This window comes from Aquarana catesbeiana, linkage group LG09 (assembly GCF_042186555.1).
Source record: "Aquarana catesbeiana isolate 2022-GZ linkage group LG09, ASM4218655v1, whole genome shotgun sequence".
Classification (NCBI taxonomy): domain Eukaryota; kingdom Metazoa; phylum Chordata; class Amphibia; order Anura; family Ranidae; genus Aquarana; species Aquarana catesbeiana.
Window position 1 is genome coordinate 35,064,609 of NC_133332.1, and position 15,683 is coordinate 35,080,291.

A 15,683-nucleotide genomic window follows, 5' to 3' on the forward strand; every position below is an offset into this window, starting at 1 on the left:
AGTTCAGGAGCAATTTCAAGTAAAAATTTACACCTGAACTTGCACATGAATCGGTGAACAAAACCACACCAGACTCCTTTTAACCACTTGCCGACCGCCTAACGCAGATATACTGCGGCAGAATGGCACGGGCAGGCAGAATCACGTTCCCATACGTGATCTGCCTCCCGCGGGCGGGGAGTCCGATCGGACCCCCCCCCCGGTGCCAGCGGCGGTTGGCTTTTCACTGGGAGCGTTGGGAGGCGAGGGGGAGACCATCCGATCGTGCCACCCCCCTCGCGATCGCTCCCAGCCAATCGGAATCCTCCCCTGCCTGTGTGTAGTTTCACACAGGCAGGGGATGTGATGTCATCTCTCCTCGGCTTGGCAGTTTCCGTTCCAGCGCCGAGGAGAGAAGACAAGTGAGTGCACACAACACAAACACACACAGTAGAACATGCCAGGCACATAAAACACCCCCGATCGCCCCCCGATCCCCCCCCAATCACCCCCCCCCGTCACAAACTGACACCAAGCAGTATTTTTTTTTTTTTCTGATTACTGATTGGTGTCAGTTTGTGACAGTTACAGTGTTAGGGCAGTGAGTATTACCCCCTTTAGGTCTAGGGTACCCCCCTAACCCCCCCTAATAAAGTTTTAACCTCTTGATCACCCCCTGTCACCAGTGTCACTAAGCGATCATTTTTCTGATCGCTGTATTAGTGTCGCTGGTGACGCTAGTTAGGGACGTAAATATTTAGGTTCGCCGTCAGCGTTTTATAGTGACAGGGACCCCCATATACTATCTAATAAATGTTTTAACCCCTTGATTGCCCCCTAGTTAACCCTTTCACCACTGATCACCGTATAACCATTACGGGTGACGCTGGTTAGTTCGTTTATTTTTTATAGTGTCAGGGCACCCGCCGTTTATTACCGAATAAAGGTTTAGCCCCCTGATCGCCCGGCGGTGATATGCGTCGCCCCAGGCAGTGTCAGATTAGCACCAGTACAGCTAACACCCACGCACGCAGCATACACCTCCCTGGTATAGTATCTGTACGGATCAATATCTGATCCGATCAGATCTATACTAGCGTCCCCAGCAGTTTAGGGTTCCCAAAAACGCAGTGTTAGCGGGATCAGCCCAGATACCTGCTAGCACCTGCGTTTTGCCCCTCCGCCCGGCCCAGCCCAGCCCACCCAAGTGCAGTATCGATTGATCACTGTCACTTACAAAACACTAAACACATAACTGCAGCGTTCGCAGAGTCAGGCCTGATCCCTGCGATCGCTAACAGTTTTTTTGGTAGCGTTTTGGTGAACTGGCAAGCACCAGCCCCAGGCAGCGTCAGGTTAGCGCCAGTACCGCTAATACCCACGCACGCAGCATACGCCTCCCTTAGTGGTATAGTATCTGATCGGATCAATATCTGATCTGATCAGATGTATACTAGCGTCCCCAGCAGTTTAGGGTTCCCACAAACGCAGTGTTAGCGGGATCAGCCCAGATACCTGCTAGCACCTGCGTTTTGCCCCTCCGCCCGGCCCAGCCCAGCCCACCCAAGTGCAGTATCGATCGATCACTGACACTTACAAAACACTAAACACATAACTGCAGCATTCGCAGAGTCAGGCCTGATCCCTGCGATCGCTAACAGTTTTTTTGGTAGCGTTTTGGTGAACTGGCAAGCACCAGCGGCCTAGTACACCCCGGTCGTAGTCAAACCAGCACTGCAGTAACACTTGGTGACATGGCGAGTCCCAGAAGTGCAGTTCAAGCTGGTTAGGTGGCAAGCACAAGTAGTGTCCCGCTGCCACCAAAAAGACAAACACAGGCCCGTCGTGCCCATAGTGCCCTTCCTGCTGCATTCGCCAATCCTAATTGGGAACCCACCGCTTCTGCAGCGCCCGTACTTCCCCCATTCACATCCCCAACCAAATGCAGTCGGCTGCATGAGAAGCATTTTCTTTATGTCCTCCCAAGTACCCCTACCCAATGAACCCCCCCAAAAAAGATGTCGTGTCTGCAGCAAGCGCGGATATAGGCGTGACACCCACTATTATTGTCCCTCCTGTCCTGACAATCCTGGTCTTTGCATTGGTGAATGTTTTGAACGCTACCATTCATTAGTTGAGTATTAGCGTAGGGTACAGCATTCCACAGACTAGGCACACTTTCACAGGGTCTCCCAAGATGCCATCACATTTTGAGAGACCCGAACCTGGAACCGGTTACAGTTATAAAAGTTAGTTACAAAAAAAAGTGTAAAAAAAAAAAAAAACATACAAAAATATAAAATAAAAAAAATAGTTGTCGTTTTATTGTTCTCTCTCTCTCTATTCTCTCTATTGTTCTGCTCTTTTTTACTGTATTCTATTCTGCAATGTTTTATTGTTATTATGTTTTATCATGTTTGCTTTTCAGGTATGCAATTTTTTATACTTTACCGTTTACTGTGCTTTATTGTTAACCATTTTGTTGTCTTCAGGTACGCCATTCACGACTTTGAGTGGTTATACCAGAATGATGCCTGCAGGTTTAGGTATCATCTTGGTATCATTCTTTTCAGCCAGCAGTCGGCTTTCATGTAAAAGCAATCCTAGCAGCTAATTAGCCTCTAGACTGCTTTTACAAGCAGTGGGAGGGAATGCCCCCCCCCAACGTCTTCCGTGTTTTTCTCTGGCTCTCCTGTCTCAACAGGGAACCTGAGAATGCAGCCGGTGATTCAGCCAGCTGACCATAGAGCTGATCAGAGACCAGAGTGGCTCCAAACATCTCTATGGCCTAAGAAACCGGAAGCTACGAGCATTTTATGACTTAGATTTCGCCGGATGTAAACAGCGCCATTGGGAAATTGGGAAAGCATTTTATCACACCGATCTTGGTGTGGTCAGATGCTTTGAGGGCAGAGGAGAAATCTAGGGTCTAATAGACCCCAATTTTTGCAAAAAAGAGTACCTGTCACTACCTATTGCTATGATAGGGGATATTTACATTCCCTGAGATAACAATAAAAATGATTAAAAAAAAAAAAAAAAATGAAAGGAACAGTTTAAAAATAAGATAAAAAAAATAATAATAATAAAGAAAAAAAAAAAAAAAGCACCCCTGTCCCCCCTGCTCTCGCGCTAAGGCGAACGCAAGCGTCGGTCTGGCGTCAAATGTAAACAGCAATTGCACCATGCATGTGAGGTATCACCGCGAACGTCAGATCGAGGGCAGTAATTTTAGCAGTAGACCTCTGTAAATCTAAAGTGGTAACCTGTAAAGGCTTTTAAAGGCTTTTAAAAATGTATTTAGTTTGTCGCCACTGCACGTTTGTGCGCAATTTTAAAGCATGTCATGTTTGGTATCCATGTACTCGGCCTAAGATCATCTTTTTTATTTCATCAAACATTTGGGCAATATAGTGTGTTTTAGTGCATTAAAATTTTAAAAAGTGTGTTTTTTCCCCAAAAAATGCATTTGAAAAATCGCTGCGCAAATACTGTGTGAAAAAAGAAAATGAAACACCCACCATTTTAATCTGTAAGGCATTTGCTTTAAAAAAATATATAATGTTTGGGGGTTCAAAGTAATTTTCTTGCAAAAAAAAATTTTTTTTTATGTAATCAAAAAGTGTCAGAAAGGGCTTTGTCTTCAAGTGGTTAGAAGAGTGGGTGATGTGTGACATAAGCTTCTAAATGTTGTGCATAAAATGCCAGGACAGTTCAAAACCCCCCAAATGACCCCATTTTGGAAAGTAGACACCCCAAGCTATTTGCTGAGAGGCATGTCGAGTCCATGGAATATTTTATATTGTGACACAAGTTGCGGGAAAGAGACAATTTTTTATTTTTTTTTATTTTTTTTGCGCAAAGTTGTCACTAAATGATATATTGCTCAAACAGGCCATGGGAATATGTGAAATTACACCCACAAAATATATACATTCTGGTGCTTCTCCTGAGTATGGGGATACCACCTGTGTGAGACTTTTTGGGAGCCTAGCTGCATACGGGACCCCGAAAACCAAGCACCGCCTTCAGGCTTTCTAAGGGCGTGAATTTTTGATTTCACTCTTCACTGCCTATCACAGTTTCGGAGACCATGGAATGCCCAGGTGGCACAAAACCCCCCCAAATGACCCCATTTTGGAAAGTAGACACCCCAAGCTATATGATGAGAGGTATAGTGAGTATTTTGCAGACCTCACTTTTTGTCACAAAGTTTTGAAAATTGAAAAAAGAAAAAAAACATTTTTTTTCTCGTCTTTCTTTATTTTCAAAAACAAATGAAAGCTGCAAAATACTCACCATGCCTCTCAGCAAATAGCTTGGGGTGTCTACTTTCCAAAATGGGGTCATTTGGGGGGGGTTTGTGCCACCTGGGCATTCCATGGCCTCCAAAACTGTGATAGGTAGTGAGGAGTAAAATCAAAAATGTACGCCCTTAGAAATCCTAAAGGCAGTGATTGGTTTTCGGGGCCCCGTACGCGGCTAGGCTCCCAAAAAGTCCCACACATGTGGTATCCCCATACTCAGAAGAAGCAGCTAAATGTATTTTGGGGTGCAATTCCACATATGCCCATGGCCTGTGTGAGCAATATATCATTTAGTGACAACTTTGTGCAAAAAAAAAAAAATTTGTCACTTTCCCGCAACTTGTGTCAAAATATAAAACATTCCATGGACTCAACATGCCTCAAAGCAAATAGCTTGGGGTGTCTACTTTCCAAAATGGGGTCATTTGGGGGGGTTTTATGCCATCTGGGCATTTTATGGCCTTCAAAACTGTGATAGGTAGTGAGGAGTAAAATAAAAAATGTACGCCCTTAGAAATCCTGAAGGCAGTGATTGGTTTTCGGGGCCCCGTACGCGGCTAGGCTCCCAAAAAGTCCCACACATGTGGTATCCCCATACTCAGGAGAAGCAGCTAAATGTATTTTGGGGTGCAATTCCACATATGCCCATGGCCTGTGTGAGCAATATATCATTTAGTGACAACTTTTTGTAATTTTTTTTTTTTTTGTCATTATTCAATCACTTGGGACAAAAAAATGAATATTCAATGGGCTCAACATGCCTCTCAGCAATTTCCTTGGGGTGTCTACTTTCCAAAATGGGGTCATTTGTGGGGGTTTTGTACTGCCCTGCCATTTTAGCACCTCAAGAAACGACATAGGCAGTCATAAATTAAAGGCTGTGTAAATTCCAGAAAATGTACCCTAGTTTGTAGGCGCTATAACTTTTGCGCAAACCAATAAATATACACTTATTGACATTTTTTTACCAAAGACATGTGGCCGAATACATTTTGGCCTAAATGCATGACTAAAATTCAGTTTATTGAATTTTTTTTAGAACAAAAAGTAGAAAAAATTATTTTTTTTTCAAAATTTTCGGTCTTTTTCCGTGTATAGCGCAAAAAATAAAAACGGCAGAGGTGATCAAATACCATCAAAAGAAAGCTCTATTTGTGGGAAGAAAAGGACGCAAATTTCGTTTGGGTACAGCATTGCATGACCACGCAATTAGCAGTTAAAGCGACGCAGTGCCGAATTGTAAAAAGTGCTCTGGTCAGGAAGGGGGTAAAACCTTCCGAGGCTGAAGTGGTTAAAGACCGCACTGAAATTGCGACCAGACATATATGAACCCAGCCTAAAGAGGGCAGTGTCTTTCTGTAGACTATCACTAGCCATTTCCTTTGCTGCATCACAATTATGGATATGCTAATTTGATGATGAAACACATCTCTCTCAGTATGATCTCTCTGTTAGGCTGCTTTCACATTGAGGTGCTATACAGGCGATATAACGCTAAAAATAGCACCTGTATAGCACCTGTAAAGAGCCTCTCCTCTCACTCCTGTGTGAAAGCCTGAGTGCTTTCACACTGGAGCCGTGCACTGGCAGGACACCAAAAAAAGTTCTGCAAGCAGCATCTTTGAGTCGCTGTAGGAGCGGTGTATACACCGCTCCTAAAGCGCCCCTGCCCTGCTTTGTGGGCACTTTTAACCTTTTTTAGTCCGCTGGGGGGGTTAAAGCACCCCGCTATCGGCCAAAAACAACGGTAAAGTGCCACTAAAAATAGCGGCGCTTTATTGCCAACACCACCAATGCCCCAGTGTGAAAGTAGCCTTAATTGTTCTTCCTGTTTGTGTCAGATCTGATTACTGTGTAGCTTTCACCTGTACCAGTGCTATATTGAGAGACTCAGGAATTGTGGGATATATAGAATAGAAAAAACAATAGAATAGAAAGAATATAACCGTCTTCCGAAATCCAAATTTTGAATAGAAAAAATTACAATAGAATAGAAAATAGAAAAGAAAAAACAATAATATAGAATATAACTGTCTTCTGAAATTTCAAATAGAATAAATTTGAATATAATAGAAAATAACAGAACAGAATAGAAAATAAGAGAATAAAAAAAGAATAGAATAGATAAAACAATAAAATAGAATAGAATAAAATAGAAAGAACATAACCGGTTTCCGAAATTCAAATTTCGTATATAATACATTTTAATTTTCTGAATTCATTTAATTTGAATTCAATTTGACTGAATTCAGAAAATCTGAACCTAATTTGAAAACAAATAAATGAAACAAATTCCGAAAACTAAGTAAACAAATTTAAGCCTAGGTTCACATTGGAGCGATTTGTCATATGATTTGAGAGATCAAATCACATGACAAGTTGCAGCGTATTGGAGGCAATGGCACTGTTCTAATCGGTGTGACAACGATTTTTCGGCACCGCACCGATATGCAAAAGTAGTTTCTGCACTACTTTTGCTGATTTCAGCTGCGACTTTAATAGACATCTGTGCATGAAGCCATACAGATGTCTATCAAGTAGCACCTGAAATCGCACTGAGCTTGCTACTTTGAAATTGTGCTACTTCAATTGAAAGTAGTGCAATTTCAAAGTATCATCAATGTGAACCAGGGCCAACTAAACAAAATTATTTACATAATGAATCAAAATAAAACAATTTTTTTGTTCTGCGCATGTCTACCTTTAACTTGGCTGCGAATTAGAAAACCAGGAAATAGACACAAGACTGTTTAATGGTACATTAGCTCAGTGTATTGGTACATTTTAGAGTAAATGGTATGAGCATACAGAGGATAAATTCAGACACTAAAGGCAACTCCACTTTGCACTACAAGTGCACTTGGAAGCGCAGTCGCTGTTGATCTGAGGGGAAGATCTGAAATAAGGGGAAGCTCTGCTGATTTTATCATCCAAACATATACAATCTAGTACAAACAAAAATTCTGTTTTTTATTTTCCTTGCATGTCCCCCTCAGGTCTACAACGACTGCACTTCCAAGTGCACTTGCAGTGCAAAGTGGATTTGCCTTTAGTAAATAAACCCCACAGTCTGCTAGACATCCATTCTCTATGCTAAAGTAGCTTTCACTAGAGTTCTATACCACTAGACTGGAATCTTTCATAAATGAGCAAGATCAGTATAAATACACATGTGCATTTATATGAATTTTTGGTTATTTGGATGTATCAGAATCTCCGAATGAAACAGTAACAAATTTAGTTGAAATTTGTTTAATTTCATTATGTTTATTCGTTTTCTAACTAATTCCAAATTTGAGAACAATTTGAATTTGGATCGGTCGAAAAATCCATACCAGACCCTTATCCAAGCGTGCAGCATGGCAGGCCAGGAAAGGGGAGGGACGAGCAAGTGCTCCCCACTCCTGAGCCATAGCGGCCCATATGCCCTCAACATGGGGGGTGCTTTGGGGCGATGGGGCTTACCCCCCACCGCAAAGTTCCTTGTCACCATGTTGATGGGGACAAGGGCCTCTTCTGCACAACCCTAGGCAGTGGTTGTGGTGGTCTGTGAATGGGGGGCTGATCAAAAACAGAATGCCCCCTTTAACAAGGGGGCCCCAGATACTGCTCCTCCATGTGAATAAGTTTTGGGTATATATTGGGTTGATGATGTCACAAGGGGTGACTTGACAGGACTTCCCTGTGAAATCACGGGGAATGCCACAGGGAAGTCCCATCATGTCCCGTGCGTCAGAGGGGTGCGGGGTAACAGGGTGGACCCTCCCCTGTTATTTAAGAACCGTCAGAAGAAGAGACACGTCACACAGCGGGAGCCTCCCACCATGCCAGCATGGATGCGGAGTGGCCCGGAGAAGAAGATGAAGAAGAGAAGAAGATGAGGAGAAGATGAAGAAAAGAAGAAGATGAAGAGAAGAGCGGGAGCCTCCCCCCATGCCATGGGTGCAGAGCGGCCTGAGGAGAAGAAGATAGAAGACGCCGCAGAGGAGATGCTGGACGAGAACACCGGAGGAAGAACCAGAAGAGCCATAAGAACCAGAAGAAGTAGATGAAGGAAGATAGAAGAAAGAAGAAAGAAGAAGCATTTAAATAAAGGAATTGTCAAAAACTGTCTCTTGTCATTTTTAACATATTTGACAGTTTTTTAGTGAAATAGTAGGGGTACTTTTGTACCCCCTTACCATTTCACACAGGGGGGCCGGGGTTTGGGGGTCCTCTTGTTAAAGGGGGCTTCCAGATTCCGGTAAGCCCCCCACCCGCAGACCCCCACAACCACCGGCCAGGGTTGTGGGGATGAGGCCCTTAACCTCATCAACATGAGGACAAGGTGTTTTGGGGGGCTACCCCAAAGCACCCTCCCAATGTTGAGGGCATGTGGCCTGGTACAGTTCAGGAGGGGGGGCGCTCTCTTGTCCCCCCTCTTTTCCTGCTGCCTGCCAGGTTGCGTGCTCGGATAAGGGTCTGGTATGGATTTTTGGGGGAACCCCACGCCGTTTTTTTAAAAAAATTTTGGTGCAGGGTTCCCTTAACCACTTGCTGCCCGCCAGCCGTCATATGATGGTGGGACGGTGCAGCTGTTGTTCTGGGCCACCGTCATATGATGGCGCAGCCTTCCAGGCAGCCCAGGGGGCGCATGCGCGCCGCTGGCGGCACGAGCGTGTGCCCACCGCATTGCTCGGGTCCCGGTGCGCGTGTCCGGCTGCCGCAAAGTGCGACAGTGCTGAAAGCTGAAAATTGGCTTGGGCAGGAAGGGGGTGAAAATGCCCGGTATTGAAGTGGTTAAAATCCATACCAGGCCTGAAGGGTCTGGTATGAAATTTAGGGGGACCCCCACATTATTTTTTTTTAAATATTGGCCGGGGTTCCCCTTAATATCCATACCAGACCTGAAGGGCCTGGTATGGAATTTAGGGGGACCCCCACGTCATTTTTTTTTAAATTTTGGTTCGGGGTTCCCCTGTTGGGAATTCCCATGCCGTTTTTATCAATGAACTTTTATGTGTATTGTCGGACCGGAAATGCAATAGCTGCAATGCAAAATGTCATTTTGCTGTCAGACTGTTCTAAACATGGGAAACATGCGCCCCTTTACAGGCATACTATAGACACCCCCCAGCTACGAAATTTAAAGGGATATTACACTTATTGTTTGACTTTAAGCATTATTAAAATCACTGCTCCTGAAAAAACGGCCGTTTTTAAAACTTTTTTTTGCATTGATCCATGTCCCCTGGGGCAGGACCCAGGTCCCCAAACACTTGTTATGACAATAACTTGCATATAAGCCTTTAAAATTAGCACTTTTGATTTCTCCCATAGACATTTAAAGGGTGTTCCGTGGCATTCGAATTTCGCGAACACCCCAAATTGTTCGTTGTTCGGCGAACTTGTGAACAGCCGATGTTCGAGTCGAACATGAGTTCGACTCGAACTCAAAGCTCATCCCTACTTATAACTAACATCTTCCAGACCCTTTATTAGCTTTGTTGCCCTTCTTTGTACTCGCTCCATTTCCAGTACATCCATCCTGAGGACTGGTGCCCAGAACTGGACAGCATACTCTAGGTGGGGCTGGACCAGAGTCTTGTAGAGCAGGAGAATTATCCTCTTATCTCTGGAGTTGATCCCCTTTTTAATGCATGCCAATATTCTGTTTGCTTTGTTAGCAGCAGCTTGGCATTGCATGCCATTGCACTCCTGTTGAACAGGAGCTGAAAAATTAGGCCTTAGGCACTGGTGCTGGTGCCACAACACTGCAACCCCTCACAGACACTCTAGTTGGAATGCAGGAACGAGCCCTGCTGCAAAGTATTGCATCAAAAATTGTAATTACACGCCCCTGTTAAACAAGGGCTGAAAAATTGGGCCTTAGGCACTGGTGCTGGTGCCACAACACTGCAACCCCTCACAGACACTCTAGTTGGAATGCAGGAACGAGCCCTGCTGCAAAGTATTACATCAAAAATCGTAATTACACGCCCCTGTTAAACAGGGGCTGAAAAATTGTGCCTTAGGCACTGGTGGTGGCACCCAGAACCAAAAATGTTCTTACAAGCTATCAGCGTGATGATTGAGGAGGAAGAGGATAATTACTCAGGGATAGTCACTCAGCATCAGCATAGGCAGTCTTTGAAGGGATCTGAGATTTCAAAAAAAATTATTCGGTTACATCAGCATCAGGTGCTTGGTAGCTGGTGGTGATCCAAGACTCATTCATTTTTATGAAGGTCAATCGATCGACCGAGTCAGTGGACAGACGCACCCTGTGATCGGTTACCACGCCTCCAGCAGCACTGAATGTGCGTTCCGAAAGAACGCTGGATGCAGGACAGGCCAGTAGCTCAATTGCATACTGTGCAAGCTCTGGCCAGTGATCCATCCTCAAGACCCAGTAACCCAGAGGATTTTCGGTGGGAAAGGTGTCCAAGTCTGATCTTGCCCCTAGGTATTCCTGCACCATGTAAAACAGACGCTGGCGATGGTTGCTGGAACCGATCATACCTTGGGGCTGCGGACCAAAAAATTGTCTGAACGCATCGGTCAGACGGCCACCTTCTCCACCGCTCCTTCTTTGACTGACCGAAGCCTCAGCAACACATTGTCCAGAAACAGGAGTTTGTAACCTCCCAGTCTCTGGGAACGCGTTGCACAGACCTTTCTGCAAGACCTCCCAAAGATGTTTCATCCTCTGCTCCCTCTGCGATGGCAAGATAAGGTCCGCAACCTTACCCTTGTAACGTGGATCAAGGAGGGTTGCCAGCCAGTATTGGTCCTTCTCCTTGATACCACGAATACGAGGATCCTTACGCAGGCTTTGCAGGATCAGGGAGGCCATGCAGCGTAGGTTTGCTGAGGCATTCGGTCCGGAGTCCTCTGGGTCACTAAGGACGACATGGTCCGCAGCCACCTCCTCCCAGCCACGTACAAGTCCATGTGTTTCTTGGGACTGATCCCTTAAAGACTGCTGCTGATGCTGAGTGCCAGGCTCCACCTCCATACTGACACAATCTTCCTCCTCCTCCTCCTCCTCTTCCTCCTCGTCCTCTTCCTGTGTGATCGGCGGGCACGCAGGAACACTGTCTGGATAAAGGGGGCCTTGAGAGCTAAGGAAGTCCTCCTCTTCCTGCCTCTGTTCTGCCTCAAGTGCCCTGTCCATTATTCCACGCAGCGTGTGCTCCAACAGGTGGACAAGGGGGACAGTGTCACTGATGCATGCACTGTCACTGCTCACCATCCTCGTGGCCTCCTCAAATGGTGACAGGACAGTGCATGCATCCCTGATCATGGCCCACTGGCGTGGGGAAAAAAAAACAAGCTCCCCTGACCCTGTCCTGGTGCCATAGTCGCACAGGTACTCATTGATGGCCCTCTGCTGCGTGTGCAGCCGCTGCAGCATGGCCAACGTTGAGTTCCACCTGGTGGGCATGTCACAGATTAGGCGGTTCTTGGGCAGGTTAAACTCTTTTTGGAGGTCCGTCAGCCGAGCACTGGCATTATATGACCGGCGGAAATGCACACAGACTTTCCTGGCCTGCCTCAGGACATCCTGTAAGCCCGGGTACCTGCCCAAGAACCGCTGCACCACCAAGTTAAGGACATGAGCCAAACAGGGCACATGGGTCATTTGTCCCTGTCGGAGGGCAGAGAGGAGGTTGGTGCCATTGTCGCAAACCACCATTCCTGCCTTAAGTTGACGTGGCGTCAACCACCTCTGAACCTGCCCCTGCAGAGCTGACAGAACCTCTGCCCCAGTGTGGCTCCTGTCCCCCAAGCACACCAGCTCAAGCACCGCATGGCATCTTTTGGCCTGCGTACTTGCGTAGCCCCTTGAACGACTACGGAGCACCGCTGGTTCCGAGGAAGAGGCCATGGAGGAAGAAGAAGAGGAGGGGGTGGAGGAGAGAGGTGTGTCACAATCATTAGCATTTTGGAGGCGTGGTGGCGGAACAACCTCCAACACTACTGCACCTTGTCCTGCATCCTTCCCAGCTGCCAGCAGAGTCACCCAATGTGCCGTGAAACTTAGGTAACGTCCCTGTCCATGCCTGCTGGACCATGAGTCAGCGGTAATATGCACCTTACCGCTGACCGCCCTGTCCAGCGAGGCATGGACATTGCCTTCCACATGCTGGTAGAGAGCCGGAATCGCCTTCCGTGAGAAAAAGTGGCGTTTGGGTACCTGCCACTGAGGAACCGCACATTCCACAAACTCACGGAAGGGGGCAGAGTCTACCAACTGAAAAGGCAGCAGTTGAAGTGCTAGCAATTTTGCCAAGCTAGCATTCAACCACTGGGCATGTGGATGGCTGGGAGCAAACTTCTTTCGGCGGTGCAGCAGCTGGGGCAGGGAAATTTGCCTGGTACAATCTGACGTTGGTGTACCAAAATCAGATTGCCCACAAGTACGTGGCTGTGACACACCTAATTCTACACCTTCATTCCTCTCAGTGCAGGTCTCAGAGAGGACTGGAGGTCTAGTGGGGTTGGAAATCTCAGCTGATGAGAGGTCCTCTTTGTTCTTTGGTGTGGGTCTTTTAGATACGCTTGCCAACGAACTGCATGGCAGGTCAACATATGTCTGGTCAAGCATGTGGTACCCAAGCGGGAGATGTTTTGGCCACGCGAGATACGCTTGAGACATATGTTGCAAATAGCAGCGGTGCGATCTGATGCACTCGTCTCAAAAAAGGCCCACACCAAAGAACTTTTTGAATAACGCACAGAGACTGCAGCGCCCTGCACATGTGGAGCTTTGGGGTGTGATGCAGTCAATGTGCTGCCCTTAGGCTGGCCCCTGGAGGGCATCCTGCCTCATTGGTGATGTGCCGCCTCCTCCTCCTCCTCTCTCCTATCAGGCACCCACGTTGAGTCAGTGACCTCATCATCCCCTCCCTCCTCATCACTGGAGCAAACCTGGCAGTATGCTGCAGCAGGGGGAGCATGACTGCCAGATTGCTGTCCTTCTTGGGCACCCCCTCTGTCCGTGCTCGTGTTACTGCCTTCATCGAGCTCAGTATCATCATCAGAGCCTTCCAAACGCTGGGCATCCTCCTGGAGCATGTACCCAACACTGTGGTCAAACAGTTCGAGGGACTCCTCAGGAGGACATGGTGGGGCTAGGGAAGGAGTCACTGATGACATTGAGCCAAGGGAAGAGGCCGCTGCTTTGCCAGACAAAGTACCCTGGGCATGGGTGAGAGAGGATGAGGACGGCTTGGTCATCCACTCGACCAAGTCTTCCGCATGTTGCGGCTCAACATGGCCAGCTGCCGAAAAAAAGGCCAATCGTGTCCCATGGCCACGTGCTGATGAGGATGCACCGTCTCCACGACCAGCACTAGACACAGAGCCTGCTTGCCCTCTCTTATTGGCTTGTGACTGTCTGCCTCTCCTTCTTGGCCTTCTAGACATACTAATGGCCTGTAGCTGCACTAAGCTGGGATATATATATATATATATATATATATATATATATATATATATATATATATATATATACATATATATATACCGTATATACTCGAGTATAAGTCGAATTTTTCAGCACATTTTTTTGTGCTGAAAGTGCCCCCCTCGACTTATACTCGAGTCAAGCACTTTTCTGCAGCAAAAAATGTAATTTTCCGAACCGACTTTGGGGCCCCGTATCTCAGGGCCACTTGGAGCTAGAAACCCCAAATTTGGTATGCAAACCCAGTGGACCTGGTACCATAACATATCCAAAGCTGAAGTTCCTAGCCCTAAGTGGCCCCGAGATCGGGGGCCCCAAATTCGGTTCGGAAAATGTCATTCTCTGCTGCAGAAAAGTGCTTGACATTTTCTGAACCGACTTTGGGGCCCCATATCTCAGGGCCACTTGGTGCTAGGAACCCCAAATTTGGTGTGCAAACCCAGTGGAACTGGTACCATAACATATCCAAAGCTGAAGTTCCTAGCACTAAGTGGCCCCGAGATAGGGGGCCCCAAAACTGGTTCGGAAAATGTCATTCTCTGCTGCAAAAAAGTGCTTGACATTTTCTGAACCGATGTTTGGGGCCCTGTATCTCAGGGCCACTTGGTGCTAGAAACCCCAGCTTTGGAAATTTTATGGTGCTCGTTCAACTGGGTTTGCACACCGAAATTTGGGGTTCTTAGCACTAAGTGGCCCCGAGATACGGGGCCCCAAATTCGGTCAACTGTGTCTATCTGCAGCAATGTCATTTCGGGACCCTTTGTGTTCAGAGACCCCAAATTTTGGCTGCAGCTAGGGGGCATCTAGGAACCCTTAACTACCGAGTTTGAAGTTCAGGGGACCTATGGCTGCAAATGGGCACAGTGAGGCATGCAAATGGGCACAGTAAGGCTGCAAATGGGCATTGTTGATCCTCTTTTCCACTTACAGTTGCTGTGCATTTCTCACCCTCGTCTTATACTCGGGTCAATAAGTTTTTCCCATTTTTTTTGTGGTAAATTAGGGCCTCGACTTATACTCGGAACGACTTATACTCGAGTATATACGGTATATATGTACTGATACTGCAGCTAGCAAAATCAACTGTCTGCCTGTAGTATGAGAACACCACCAACCTTCTACAGGTAGCTTTAGCTGAATACTGTGAGGTGGACGCACCCCACTAACTTGTAGGTTTAGCTGAACACTGTGAGCAGGGCGCACCCCACTAACTTGTAGGTTTAGCAGAACACTGTGAGCAGGACACACTGCGCTAACTGTAAATAGTCTAGCTGCCTGACTGTGGTACTAATAGGATCAAAAGAACATCAGCAATTTTCTTCAGGTAGCTGTATTTACTGTAACAAGACAAGCCTGCCTGTCAGTAAGAAGATAACAGAAACGGATCTAGCTGAACACTGTGAGCAGGACGCACTCCACTAGCTTGTAGGTTTAGCTGAACACTGTGAGGTGGACGCACCCCACTAACTTGTAGGTTTAGCTGAACACTGTGAGCAGGACGCACCCCACTAACTTGTAGGTTTAGCAGAACACTGTGAGCAGGACGCACTGCACTAACTGTAAATAGTCTAGCTGCCTGACTGTGGTACTAATAGGATCAAAAGAACACCAGCAATTTTCTTCAGGTAGCTGTATTTACTGTAACAAGACAAGCCTGCCTGTCAGTAAGAAGATAACAGAAACGGATCTAGCTGAACACTGTGAGCAGGACGCACCCCACTAGCTTGTAGGTTTAGCTGAACACTGTGAGGTGGACGCACCCCACTAACTTGTAGGTTTAGCTGAACACTGTGAGCAGGACGCACCCCACTAACTTGTAGGTTTAGCAGAACACTGTGAGCAGGACGCACTGCACTAACTGTAAATAGTCTAGCTGCCTGACTGTGGTACTAATAGGATCAAAAGAACACCAGCAATTTTCTTCGGGTAGCTGTATTTACTGTAAC